The following is a 13736-nucleotide window of genomic DNA, read 5'->3' as shown; positions in this document are numbered from 1 at the left end:
ATATTTATTTCAAAACAACATCTAGCAAGCTACTCAGTGGGGAAAGTGTTACAGCCTTTTTCTTTCAAATCAGTAGCAAAGAAAATTAGATTTATCTAATTAAAAATTAATGATATTTAAGTAATTCTTATCAATTTCACAATTTATAAACTCCAAGTAAGTGAAACCATAATAGAAAGAAGGAGGGAATATTTTTGTTAGTTGCAGAAGACACGATTCAGAAGCACTAGAAATGCAATCAATTGAAAAATGGAAGGAAGTCAGCAAAGTGGAAGACTGAAAGACTATTACAAGGAACATAATTCCAATTCTACAGACCAAATCAAGAATTCCCATTAGAAATAGCAACAAAAATTTAAATAAGAATTATCCAAATGAGAAAAGTACATGACCTATAGGTATAAAACTGAAAAATAAAGGCTATTTTATATTTGTATCTAAGAAAAAGAGTATACCCATTATTCTTTATGTTTCTTAATAGTGCTAATATTTTAAACCTTCCCAAATTAATCCAAAGGTTTAATGTTATTAGAATAAAAGTATAAAGGGATTGATTTTGAATATTGAAGAAATAATTTAAACTCCATATGTTAGAAACCAGGTAAGAATGTCTGAAATTTTTCAAAAGAAAAATAGCAAGCCACATACTTAAAAGAAATTTCTTACATGTTTATTTAATAGTTGTTATTCTATCCTGGTACACTACTTGTTTATATCATTTTACCATGTATCTGTTAGTCTTAATATTTTCTAGTCAGTTCACAAAATTAATTTTTAAAAGCACCAAAACCCACTAGTTATCAAATAAATATAAGTCAAAGCTACAATGTAAATGTTTACTTGGCTTGTCTGTTAAATTAGCATTTTTTTAAAATGGTAACCCTCCAAAATTAGCTTCAGTAAAATAAAATTTTTCTCTCATTCATATTTGGTAACAGAGGAGGCTGGAATTAAAATTAAGAGAATAATTTATAATTATAAGGAATATTTATAAATTGTCATAAAAATCTTACTTATAATAAGTCTATATTCTAAAAGTAAGTAAACAACTTTAAAAACGTAAAAGTCTGTTTAAAATTTGTCTAACTAGTCTGTATTATCAACAGCACAGGACTAAGAACGCAAAGTATGGCACTCATACAGGGAACTCAATGCTGTCATTAAAATAATGATTATGATTACATAACAGCATGGAAACACAATTTTATCATAGGGAAACAAAAGCAAAACAGAAAATGATGCAAATAGTAGCAAAAAACAATGGAAATGCACTAAATCAATAAACTAGGAGTTCATTTTTAAATAACAAAAAGATCTAGTACTTTTAAATTACAGTCTTTACTCAGTAATTAAAAGTATCCAGTTCGATATGATAAGCCACACTACATTCCTCATTCAAAGATGAAACACCCTCCTCTCATCCCAGCTGGGCTGGAACCTGTAGGAGAGTGTTTCATATTTCTGTTTCCTGTCCCTCCTTCCTAGATTGCTAACAGGGTTTAGGCTCCTCTTGCTACAGATGTTCCCTCAACCCTCTGAAGTGGTCCTGTTAAAGCAGAACTTTGTTCTTTTTTTTTTTTTTTTTTTTACTTTATGTTTTAGAGAAAGACTCATAGAAAAAATGAGAAGGAAGGTACAGAGTTCCCATATTCCCCCTCTCACATACATGCCATAACTGCCCTCATTATGAACATCTCCCACATTTGTTACAATGAACCGATACTGAAAGGTTATAATCACTCCAAGTTCATACCTTACATTTGGCTCACTTTTGGTGGTGTACATTCTAAGAGTTTGGACAAATGTATTATTACATGTATCCACCACTGTAGTATCATATTGAGTAATTTTACTGCTCTAAAAATGTTCTGTGCTCCACTTATTCATCCTTAGCCCCTGCTTAAACAGAATTTCAATCAGCTCTTTCTCTTCTGTGGCCCCCATGTGGCGAATTGGAAATGCACACTCATCCTTTGCCCCAGAGGGAGTGCTGTAGCGAAGTGGCACTGTGCTTCCTCTGCCTCCCTCTGGGGCTGGAGATAACTGCAGGAAGCCCCCTAGAACACTGAGCTGCTGGAAGCCTATGCCCCTAAGCTTGAGGGGGAGGAGGCAGGACCACCTCTCCCCTCCTTAAGAGATTAAGAGCCACGCCTTGCAGCGTCTCTCATCAAAGTCATTTTTGCTCTCTCAATTTTCTTCACCTTTTTACATTCTTAAAATGTAAGATCCCAAGTGGCCTGACAGATCATAAATGCTCACTGTTATTTCCAATTTATTTTAGTGATTAAGAATAAATTTATAAATATTGAAAATAAGAAAATATTACTTAATCTGGAATCATAATGTCAAGATCCTTCCTGAATCCCTACTATTTATAAGCCTTGATCAGTGACTTCAGACTCAATGAGCTTCTATTTCTTCATCTGTAATAAGAATAATACACAATAGCTGTTCTACTTCTAAAGAGTGTTATAATAAACAGATAATTTGTTTACTAGAAAAATTATATCAACATAAGCTTTCCTTATTACAACTATTTCATATGTAGAACTATTCCTATGTATTCCGTTTTCTTCTTAATACGTGTGAATTGCTTCGCTCTTCTAAGTGTGCGAAAGATCAGAAGTGCAATAATCAGAACTGAATGCTAAAGTCAAAATTTACTGTAACAACTTATTCATTAGGCTTATCAAAATATTCACCAAACAGTAAAAAAGAAATACCTGTTAATGTTTGAAAAAAACAGCTTGTGAGAGACTTTTTTCAAACCAAAATCAGCAAAATGAGACATAAAGCATCTGAAAACAAGCATGTCAAAGCTTTTCTTTTAATAAGCACCAAAGACATGCTGCTGGGTTTAGGCACTTTAAAATCTAGTGAAATGAGTTTAGTGTTGAAAGAAACTTTTTCATGAAGATTATTGCTTTTATTTAGATTCAGATGAAATTGTTTATTTTAATTAGGCAATAATAATTGATTTAAATACTTTAAAATTAATAATTGTTTACTTTAATTCATTTAATTTAATGGATTTCTTCGAAGGAGCAATGCCTCTGTAATCTTCATCAGTGACAATTTATATCTGTTGTTAGTACAGGATGATAATGGAAACACTTTGTTCTAGGTGCCGGAAATGCTGGAATGCAACACAGTGCTGGGGAAGACTGGAGCAGAGGGAGTGGCAAGCCTGACCCCTGCTGGCTGAACCTCCATTTAGTTTTCCTTATCTTTGCTGCTTCCCTGTCTCCCTCAGCTCCCTAATAGATTTCCTCTAGGTCTGGATATAATCATCCTTCCTTAGGAAGGACCTCTGTTCTAAAGGAATGTTTAACGCATTGAAGAGCAAATGTTTGAGGGCAGAGGGACGTCTAGAGCTCCTTGCCTATTCAAATCTCAGTTCCTCTTTTCCACTCCCCTCCGCACAAGGACCGTCCTGTTAAGCAAATGGATTTGCCTTGCTTAGCAGTCAGTCACACAGCCTTACCCCTGCCTTTCCTGTCAGCACTCTCCCTTTCACAGCTTAAATAGGAGTAAAGACAGCAGAAGAAAACAAAGCCGCGTTTTAATATGGGTAGCTTAATGTAAAGCAATATTTAAGGCCAATAATAGCTCATGCCTAAAGAGAAAATCTTCTTTACATATTTTCTAATAATGATGAAATTATATATATGCACATATATATGGATGTATCTTCTGAAAATACACGTATCTTCAAAAAATATTAATAAATAATTTTGAAATGTGAGTTGTTAAATTTAAATAACTGTAGTATTAGTAATGAAGTATGATAGTTCAACAGAGCATAGAGATGGTTACAGTGTTTTTTGCAGAATTACATAATGTTAATGCTGGATATAACCCAAAATCATCACCCTCACAGCTCGTATGTGAGCACCCTCAGTAATAAAGTGATTTGTCCAAAGAACTTTGTAAAATAAGAATGAGAGTTCTCCTCACTCTTGGCCTCATTCATATACATGGTGTGTGAGTGTGTAAAACAAAAGATCATATACCTCTTAAGTTTTATTATAAATCTTACTGGAAAATATTTGTTGAAATTATCAACCCAAGACTTCACTGGGTTTATTGTAACCAATAAGGGTCAAAAGAGATAAATGAGAGATAGAGGGAATCTGCTAGCATTACTGTCCTGTTGACCTTATACTCCTGACATCCACTTGATCCCTTCACTCCCTCAGTAGCCATTGCTCAGAAATGTGACATAAACTAGTGGGCCCCACATTCCACTCAAGTTATAACACTCACTGTTTCTGTCATACGATTCACCTAATTGTTGAGTGTGGTTCACTGCTTCACTCTCCCCACCTCACCCACTGTGTCTGCAGATTCTGGCTAGGCATGTAGGTCTTGGTTCTTGTATTTTGAAATTGGCAAAACAAAGCTATCCAGTTTCTCCACAGAAATGACAAGCCTCAGCTTTCCAGTAGTGCTGACATTGCCATTTCTGTAAACATGCAGCTTCCTGAAGTGCCTTGGCCATGTGCTGCCCAAACTTCATGAGTGCCAGCCACCGCATAGGGTAGAAGACACTGTGCTTGCTTCCTGCACATTGCTACTCTACCCAGGAATTAAGAGCACTCCTAGTATCTAAAGCTAGGGATATTACTAAATGGAAACTTAGGATTCAGAGGGAGATTAATCTTCAGATCCTGAGAAGTCTAATTCTCCAGAGCCATCTGGCCTTCCCTCTTGATACAGGACACATTGTCCAATACATTATAGAGACCTGATGAAGGGCCAATGCCCAGAAGGAGCTGTAAATTCACCAGCTCAGGTTTCTACACTAAGTCTTCTCCCCTGACCCCACACACACCTCCCCTTTCCCACTCATCTTGCACTCAGCCCTGGAGCCCAAAGAATAGTCTGGTGGGTGAACATTTAAAAATTCTTTTGCTTAACAAAGTTCTTCATGGGATAATGCAAAATTAGGATTCAGGAGTAATAAACAATTTGGTAAATATTTTTCCATTTATATATCAGATATGTTTTGATATATCTTTTCATTATTTACTTATGTATTCAGAAATTATGTACAAAATGTAAAATTATACACTGGGCAAACTAAGAGCAATTAAAAATACAACGATAACTACATTTAATTTGTAACTATGGCAAATAGACAAAATCAAATCTTTGGTGGTGGAATCAAATGGTCTGAATTCACACAGCAGCTCAACTGTTTGCTTGCATAGTGAACTAGGCAGGCTATTTAATGTACCTGAACCTGGTTCTCATGTGTTAAGTGCATGGAATAGTGTTAGCAGTGCACCTGAAACATGTGTGAGCACTTTGTTAATGTATATACTTTATTTCTAAAAGAAGACAATGGAGGTGAATATTACAATTAGGAAGAAAAGGTCATAAGAAAACAATCCAAATGGCCTTCAACAAGTGAGTGATACAAATAATTGTGGAACATCATACATGGAATATTACTCAGCAATTAAATAGAATGAACTCTTGATACACTCAACAACTTGATGGACAGACTAGAATTTTCCAAGAGAGTAGAGGAGGGAAAAGGAGTAAAATGTCTTTGGCCATAAGAAGATAGCACAGGAGAGCCTTGTGATGTAAATGTTCTATGTCTTGACTGTGGTGGCTACATAAATCTATGGATGTGAAAAAATTGCATAGATCTAAACACACATACACACACACACACACATGGGTGCATGTAAAACTGATGAATCTGAATAAGCTCTATGGATTGCATCAATGTCAACTCCTTGGTTGTAATATTGTACTACAGTGATGCAAGATCTTGGGAGGAAATTGAGTAAAAAGGTAATCAAATCTCTCTGTATTACTTTATACAACTGCAGATGAATCTACAGTTATCTCTAAACAAAAACTTAAGAAAATTAACAATGCTAAAACAATTTTCTGGAGATTCTATAATTAACTCATTGTGCCTTTGGTCTTTACTTAGGCAAGAAAGGCACTTGAAAAATATCTCCCCCCAAAATACTGGGAATAAATGTATTTTTTAAGTTATTGAAAATCTTTTAAAGTGTAAGCTTAGACTTGGTAGACAGATAATTTTGCCAATTATGTTTATCCTTTCAAAAGAAAGGAGTAAAATTAAGCATTCACTGACAATACTTGCAATATATAATCCAAATGTTTAGTGTTGACCTTCCTGATTTTCAGCAACCACATCAAAAATAGCTCATCCTGGACTCCTGACATCTACAATCTAGTAGGAGTCTAAGATCAATTGTGCCTAGGCACTTTATACGCAACACAAAATAACACACACAGGCACACAAATAAAGGAAAGGCAGCCAGAAGTTAGCAGGAAATGAGTGAAGGAAACAGAGAAGTTTTGTTTGCAGATGTCTCTCCTGTCCTTTCCACCTGGTTTACTTATAATGTCAGATATTTCTTCTTTGGTTCTCAGTTCCCCAAGTTATTTACCAGATGCTAAGACTGGGTTATGTAAGTCACCAGGGAAGGAAATATTGATTGCTGGTGTTTACCTGAATCAATGTACCCATGGTCCTGCAAGTATTCTATAGGGTCTGGCATCTGCCTAAGTGCTGTTTGCTGGACTAGCGCTATACCTTTTTTTTTTTTTTTGCATTACTCTTCATCAATTTGTTTACAAGTTTTCCACCTCATCTATGACATTGGCTAAAATTCTCTCTATCTCCTCTGCCTCATAGAAGTCCTTGATTTAAGTAGCCATAGACAAGCTAGTGTCATAAAATTCTCAAAGCCCCAAGTACCAACATCACATTGACAATAAAATATGTATACACCAGAGCTCAAAGCAATAGAAACTGTGAAGTTAGTTGAAAAAATATCATGTGCTAAATATCAAATTTCAGTGAGTGGAATCCAAATTGTTTACTAATACAGGGCTTTTCAAACTGCTTGAGTTGAAGAACCAAATGCAGACTGATACATATATAAAATTCAATGAAAATGAACTATTAGAAAAATGAAAACATGAAAGCATAAAAAATACAACCCCCAAATTTTATTGTTTTATTAAATTATATACAATAACTATGTCAAATTGATGTAAAAAATTCTAAAAATGTAACCTTAGTTTCTGTACTAATGTCACTATAAGTAGTTTATGAGCCACCACTAGTCTATCAACCACATTTTGAATAGCATCGAACTAGAGGACAATCTGTTATCTGGTCATCCCTTTTCACTTCCTTAAACCTTTTCAATATTTGCCTTTCAACCACCCCTCCCCACTTCCTTTTTTCTGTTGCTGTTCATGGCAAAGAAAGACTATTTAAAAAGTCCCCAAGTCTACATGGCCTTCCACATGTGTGCATGTTGTCTCACTTAACAACAACAAAAAATATTGGCAAGCAAATTTATTAAAGCTGATGCTTGGCCTTTACCTTCTCACTGGTTAAAAGAATACTGCAAGATAGGAATTACCTCAGGAAATCAAAGTAAGTCAACTTGTAAGGGGCAAGACAAAAAAGAAATCATGATCTTTTAAAAAACTTGAATGGTCTCTGAACCACTTCTTCCTTCTACTGTAATCCTCTAAGATTATCGTGTGTATGCAAATCATTTTGGTACGTAATTATCTGCATTTTCTAACATAAAGAACTCAGTATATATATTTTAAATTTCCTTCTACTGCTATTTAATTACTCATGTAAACGATCCCTTTTTTCTCCAAAGTAAGCATACTCTTTAAGATATAACTTTTTATATTTTCCATAGCATCTAGCACAGAACAAATCAACATTTCATAAATATGGAATAAGAAAAACTAGTATCAGTTCTCTTATTGTTAGTTAAAGCCTTATATGTGCATAATATAATATTTTCAGAGAACTGAAATAATACTTCAAAGTGCAAGGACTATTTTCAATACAGAAATAAAAATATGATAACATAATTTTAATTATCTTTGATGACTAAAAAGGCCTTAGAACAATGTAACAGGAGTGACAACTCTACCTAAAACACAGAGGAAAACACACACAGGAGACTTCTGGCCAAGATGGAGGCCTAGACTGACACACTCTCTCTCTCCCTCCACAACTAAGAAGGAATACAAGTACTGTAAAACCAGAAATAACGAGAAGTTCCAGAAAAATAAATGGAAGTCCAATTTATGAAATTATAAAGAAGTAGTGCTTGTCCAGACAGGTAGGAGGGGTGAAGCCAGGGCAGAGAAGTCAAGCTGTGCTGGTGGTGGCAGCAGCAGCGATGGTAGTGGGACAGTGGTAAGCACAGACACCCGTATTTAAAGGGATGTGAGACGCACCTGGCGAGCACCCCCAGCTGCAGACCAGACCCGTCAGCTTGCGATTCCAATGCTGGGGAAGGCAGACCCTCATTGCCTTAGACTGTGAGGCCCAGAGGGGGTGAGGACAGAGGAGGAGGCTCCTGGTCTCTCAGGGGAGAGTGAACGGCAGGAATCCATCTTGGGCCCCCACCCCCACCCAAAATACCACACCATGGTGAGAAGGGTCACACAGCTGTGACAAGTGCACAGAGCTCTGCCCACTATAGCATAGGAGGTGTGACAGCCCAGCCCAGAAAGCAAAAGTAAACACAAAACTGTCGGGATGGCACAGATCATGATAGAGATCCCAGTGACGAAGCTGACCAGACAGCAAATATCTAATCTAACAAAGCAGTAGGTGGGAAATCTTTCTGAGGCTCAGTTCAGAGCTTTGGTTATATGAATGCTTACAGACAGGTCTTAAACAAGATGGGGAAGGAATGAAGGCTAGTCCTGCTGAAATGAACAAAAACACATATGAAACTAGTGGTGAGGGAAAAAAAAACAGGGATCAAATAAACAAATCAGAACGCAGAGAAGGAGCAAACAACCAGTGCAGAAAGAAGAAATGAAAACTGAGAAAAATGAGGAGAGGGTCAGAAACCTATGGGACAGCCATAAGCGGGCCAACATCCAAATCATAGGGTTGCCAGAAGGTGAAGAAGAAGAAATAGAAATATAAAATTATGTGAAAACATAATGAAGCAGAACTTCCCTAAGTTGGGAAAGGAAATAGACTTACAGGTCCAGGAAGCACAAACTTCCAAAAAAACTGGACCCAGGGAGAACCACACCAATACGCATTATAATCAAAATGTCAAAAATTAAAGATAAAGAGAGAATCTTAAAAGCAGCAAGAGAGAAGAAAAGAATCATGTACAAAGGGGTCCCAATTAGACTATCAGCTGATTTCTCAAGGGAGACCCTGCAGGCAAGAAGGGACTGGCAAGAAATATTCAAAGTAATGAAAAGCAAAAACCCACAACCATGATTACTCTATCCAGCGAAGCTGTCATTCAGAATAGAAGGGCAGAGAAAGCACTTCCAGGACTAAGTAAAACTGAGAGTTCATAAGATCCAAACCACTGTTATATGAAATGTTAAAGGGACTTGTTTAGGAAAAAGAAGATCAAAACTATGAATATTAAAATGAAAACTGTATCACAACAACCTACAACAGAAGCTAGGGAATCGAAACAAAGGCAAACTAAGTAGGCAACGAGAGTAGGAAAAGAATTATAGATATGGGGAACATTATAGGGGGAGGTCAGCAGGGAGGGGTGGTGGGAGGAAAGGGAGGGTGATGGTACAGGAATTAAGAAGCATAGTAGGAGGGAGTGGAGTAGACAGGAAGATGTTGAGAAGAACTACATGCACAACCAATGGTCATGGACTAACAGGGGGTGGGGCAACTGGAGGGAGGGGTGACGTTGGGTGGAGGGGAACAAAGGGAAAAGAAACTGGGACAACTGTAACAGCATAATCAATAAAGCATTTTTTTTTAAAAAGAAGCATAATTGGTTGATACAAAATAGACTTAGGGAAGTTATGAATAATATAGGAAAGGCTGAAGCCAAAGAACTTATATGCACAACCCAGGGACATGAACTAAGGGGGGTGGGATTGCTGGAGGGAAGGGGGGTACTTCGTAGAGGGGGGCAAAGGGGGAAAAATTGCAATACTGTAACAACATAATCAATAAAATATACTTTAAAGAAAAAAAGGCCTTAGAAATCAGGTTTTATTGCCTTGGCAAAATATATGTAAGAAAGCAGTTATGTTATTGGCTTTTTCTATAATTTGGACCATTGCCGTTATTTAGCAAAGCTTTTTGGAGCACCCTGAAGACAGGGCTGAATTTATCGCTGGTTAATAAGCATGCTTAGTCAGTAACATGACTACCCCAGCTGTTTGACCAACCTTAAGAAGCAACTGATGACCTAAGTTGGACAGTTTTTGAATGCACACTGCCATTTTGGACTTGCTTCTCAGTTGACAGAATCCCTACATCTGCTTTAAAAGCTTTCTACTTTTTATTTTGCCAAAGCCTCTTTAAACACTGCCTATGCGCGCTGAAGCTTTTTCAAACAAATCGGAGCTTTTCATATCTCTAAAGTAGCTGTAAGGACTTTATGTTTTTACAAAGGGAATAAAAGATGGAGTCCATAAAGAGTGGCTTATGGGAGTCTTTGTATTTACACATAAAATGTCTTAATAAGTTTATTCATGTAAACAAAATAATGGAAAATTATTAAAACCACAAAAAATAATTTATTATGTTGACCAGTGTAATTATACAAATTGATTCTGTCTACTTCTGTGGAGAAGAAAAATGAAAATAACAATAATTTTCTAATACCTGACACATTAGATTATTATATTTAGGTTCTTAAGTAAGGTTCTAGGCAAAATTTTAATGGGTCAAGTTGACATATAATTATATAATTCCAATTTTTCTAGTGTTCTAGGCAAACTTTAAAGTGCCAAGTTGTAATACATGCAAAAGATAGAAATAAGGTTATAGAAAATTATGATGAACCTGTTTCATCTTGATAATAGCCTCTTCATTCATACTGTGGGTCCTGAGTAACCAAATTGGACATATATTTCTTTAAAAAAGCATGCTATTTTGCTAGTTATTTAATTTTACAGGAGGTATTTGACCTCTACTTCCAATACAACTGGGAATAATTTCTGATATATTTACATAGTGAATTATTTTATTGATAGAACCATCCTCATCATTCAGCCAATATTAATATGCTTCAGCAATAATTGACCATTAAATTATTTTTTCTGATTTGGATGAAAAACTGCTCATGATGTGACACATATATTCAGGAAAAGTAAATATTTGAATTGATAACATAAGAAATTTCTTTTAAGGCTAAACAGTGTTTGTACACTATGTAATGGCTAGACATTCCTATATCAGTTCCAGATGTACTATAGCTCTTTCAGAGATAAGTATAACATTATTCTATTCTATTTCTTTTTCAATGGAAGTATATATCCTGTGGCTGATACCCAATGGGGTCTTGTGAGCATTTGTTGAATGAATGAATGAACGAATCAATCAATCAATCAACAAACAAATGAACAAATAAATGAGTGAATAAGTGAATGAATAACTAAATAAAAACACAAATAGAACTATGCCTGACCATAACTGAGTAGAATGTTATGTTAGCTTTTCTACTTCTTGAGATCTCTAACTGTATCTAGAATAGTAATTTCCAAACTCTAGGCATTTATTAAATAAAGTTTTGTTGTTTTTACCAAGAAAACATGGCTAACATTCCGTACTCCTTCACCAGAAAATACCATAAAGAATTTGCATACATTCACTTTAAATTAGTAAAGTTTCAATTCATTTTATACTTTCATATTAAGAATGCCTGCTGAGCTGGAGGCATTTTTAATTTCTTCCATAGGCTTTAAAAAAATCATCTTCATTATGTAATAAGTCCATTTTTTTCCTCAAGATTTTACAAAGTACAGTTTGAAAGGCTATGTTTAAAACATAACAAATAGACAAAATAAAATAGAGTAAGAGAGTCTACGTAGAAGTTTGAAGCCTGAATCTCTCCAAGGCTGTAACAGAAAATAGAGTCCAGAAGTGCACATTAACCCTGTGTGTCACCGCTAGTTTGGGCACAGAGGACAGTGCTGAAGTTTATGGGCTCGTTGTCTGATTGCCTGGGTCTGAATCCCATACCTCTCTATGCTTCAGTTTTCTCATAGGTGGATAATAAGAGTATCTACCCTATAAACTTATCAGGAGAATTAAATAAGAACTTGCATACAATAAGTGTTCAATAAATGTTAGCTATCATTATTACAGAAAACCTGTACTCTTCTGAAAAGCAAATATTGTAAAATTACATGTATTCTTCCAGTATCACTTGTCCTAAAGTTGATTTGTGAATTAAGTACTTTTCTCTTTTAAACATTTAATGTAGATTACAATTTTGTATTTAATTCTTGTCCTGGCATTATTTTAGTCCTATTTGTGGAAGATGAAAGTGGAAAAATTATATGAAATAAAGTTCCCTTTCTTGAAAAAAAGTCATTTATTATACAATGGATGGCAAGAAGCTGGTATAGGCACCTTTACATTTTCCCTTTGTTTCCTCCTGCCTTCCTCCCCCCACCTTTTCATTTCTTCCCTTCCTGAAGTCTCTTTGTGACCTCATGATGTTTCTTCAATATAAAACAAGGTGATTAAAAGTAATTGTCACTAAAATATTCAAGAAACATCACATTTCCCACAATGTTTACATTTTAAAAGAGAGTTTTATATAGTAGTCATGTTTAATATACTGTGTAAGTCACAACTAGTGAAATTTCAATCACTGTAGTATCAACTGTATTATAGCGAGAGGCAATCTTAGAGTACATAAGGACAAATATACATTTGACAAAAGGCAAGAGAAGTGAACCTGAAATGATGGCCTGGTAAGTCTAATATCAACAGTAACATAATAAAAACAGGCCCAACAAGATGAAATCTATCAAAATCTGGAGGATGATAGAATTATGAGCAATAAGCAGCATAGTTTTATAAAGAGCAAATCATGCCCAACACAATCAATAGCTCTTTTCAGCAGAATAACAAAATTAGAGGATGAAGGAAATCAGGTAAATGTTGTCTATTTGCACCATCACAATACATTTAAAATGGTCCCTGAGAGTTTTAAATTCAACTATAGATAAAACTGATTCAGCTATGAATACTTTCTAAAAAGGCTTTTAAAAAAAGTCATAAATAATGACAATGGAGGCCATTGTGGTATGCTGGCATTAATAAAGATCATTCACAGCATTTCCTGAACTGATGAAAGGAAAAAGCATATTAGGATTATATATAACATACTTAGTGATTAGCACATTTCATGGAACACATTTAGGCAGATTTTAAAATACAATGAATAATCTAAAAAGAGCTTAGGTGAGATCCCTGCAACAACCATCTCTTGACTAAAATAAAATAGACTGAACTAAGAAAAAAGCCCTCAAAACCAAAAATCAAGAAATCCTGGGTTGCGTGTTTGTTCATCTTCTCTAATTGCAGTCTTCCCTGACTCATTTATTGTCTGGGCTTCATTCCCACCCTGACTTTAAGACTTAATACGATATGACAGGAGCCTGATCGTGCCCACTGAATGCATTGGCTCTTTGACCGGAACGTGATAGGACAAATATATAGACCGTTTTGCAACTCTGACACCTCTGTTCTTACTTAGCTAAGAACAAATGTAATCACAGTCTTGATTCAGAGAGTTTCTCTTGACTGATCAGACAAAGAAAGAGAGGGGGAGGGAGAGAGAATAAATAACTACAGGGCAATGAAATAAGAGTCGATAATACAAATTTGTAGAACGTTCTAGAACAACTCAAAATTTTTTTAAAAGATTGTCAGAGAGAATTGGGTAGACTTTCC

Source organism: Furipterus horrens, unplaced genomic scaffold (assembly GCF_987537825.1).
Source record: "Furipterus horrens unplaced genomic scaffold, mFurHor1.1.pri manual_scaffold_12, whole genome shotgun sequence".
In the NCBI taxonomy this organism is placed as follows: domain Eukaryota; kingdom Metazoa; phylum Chordata; class Mammalia; order Chiroptera; family Furipteridae; genus Furipterus; species Furipterus horrens.
Note: the sequence above shows the minus strand (reverse complement) of the source record.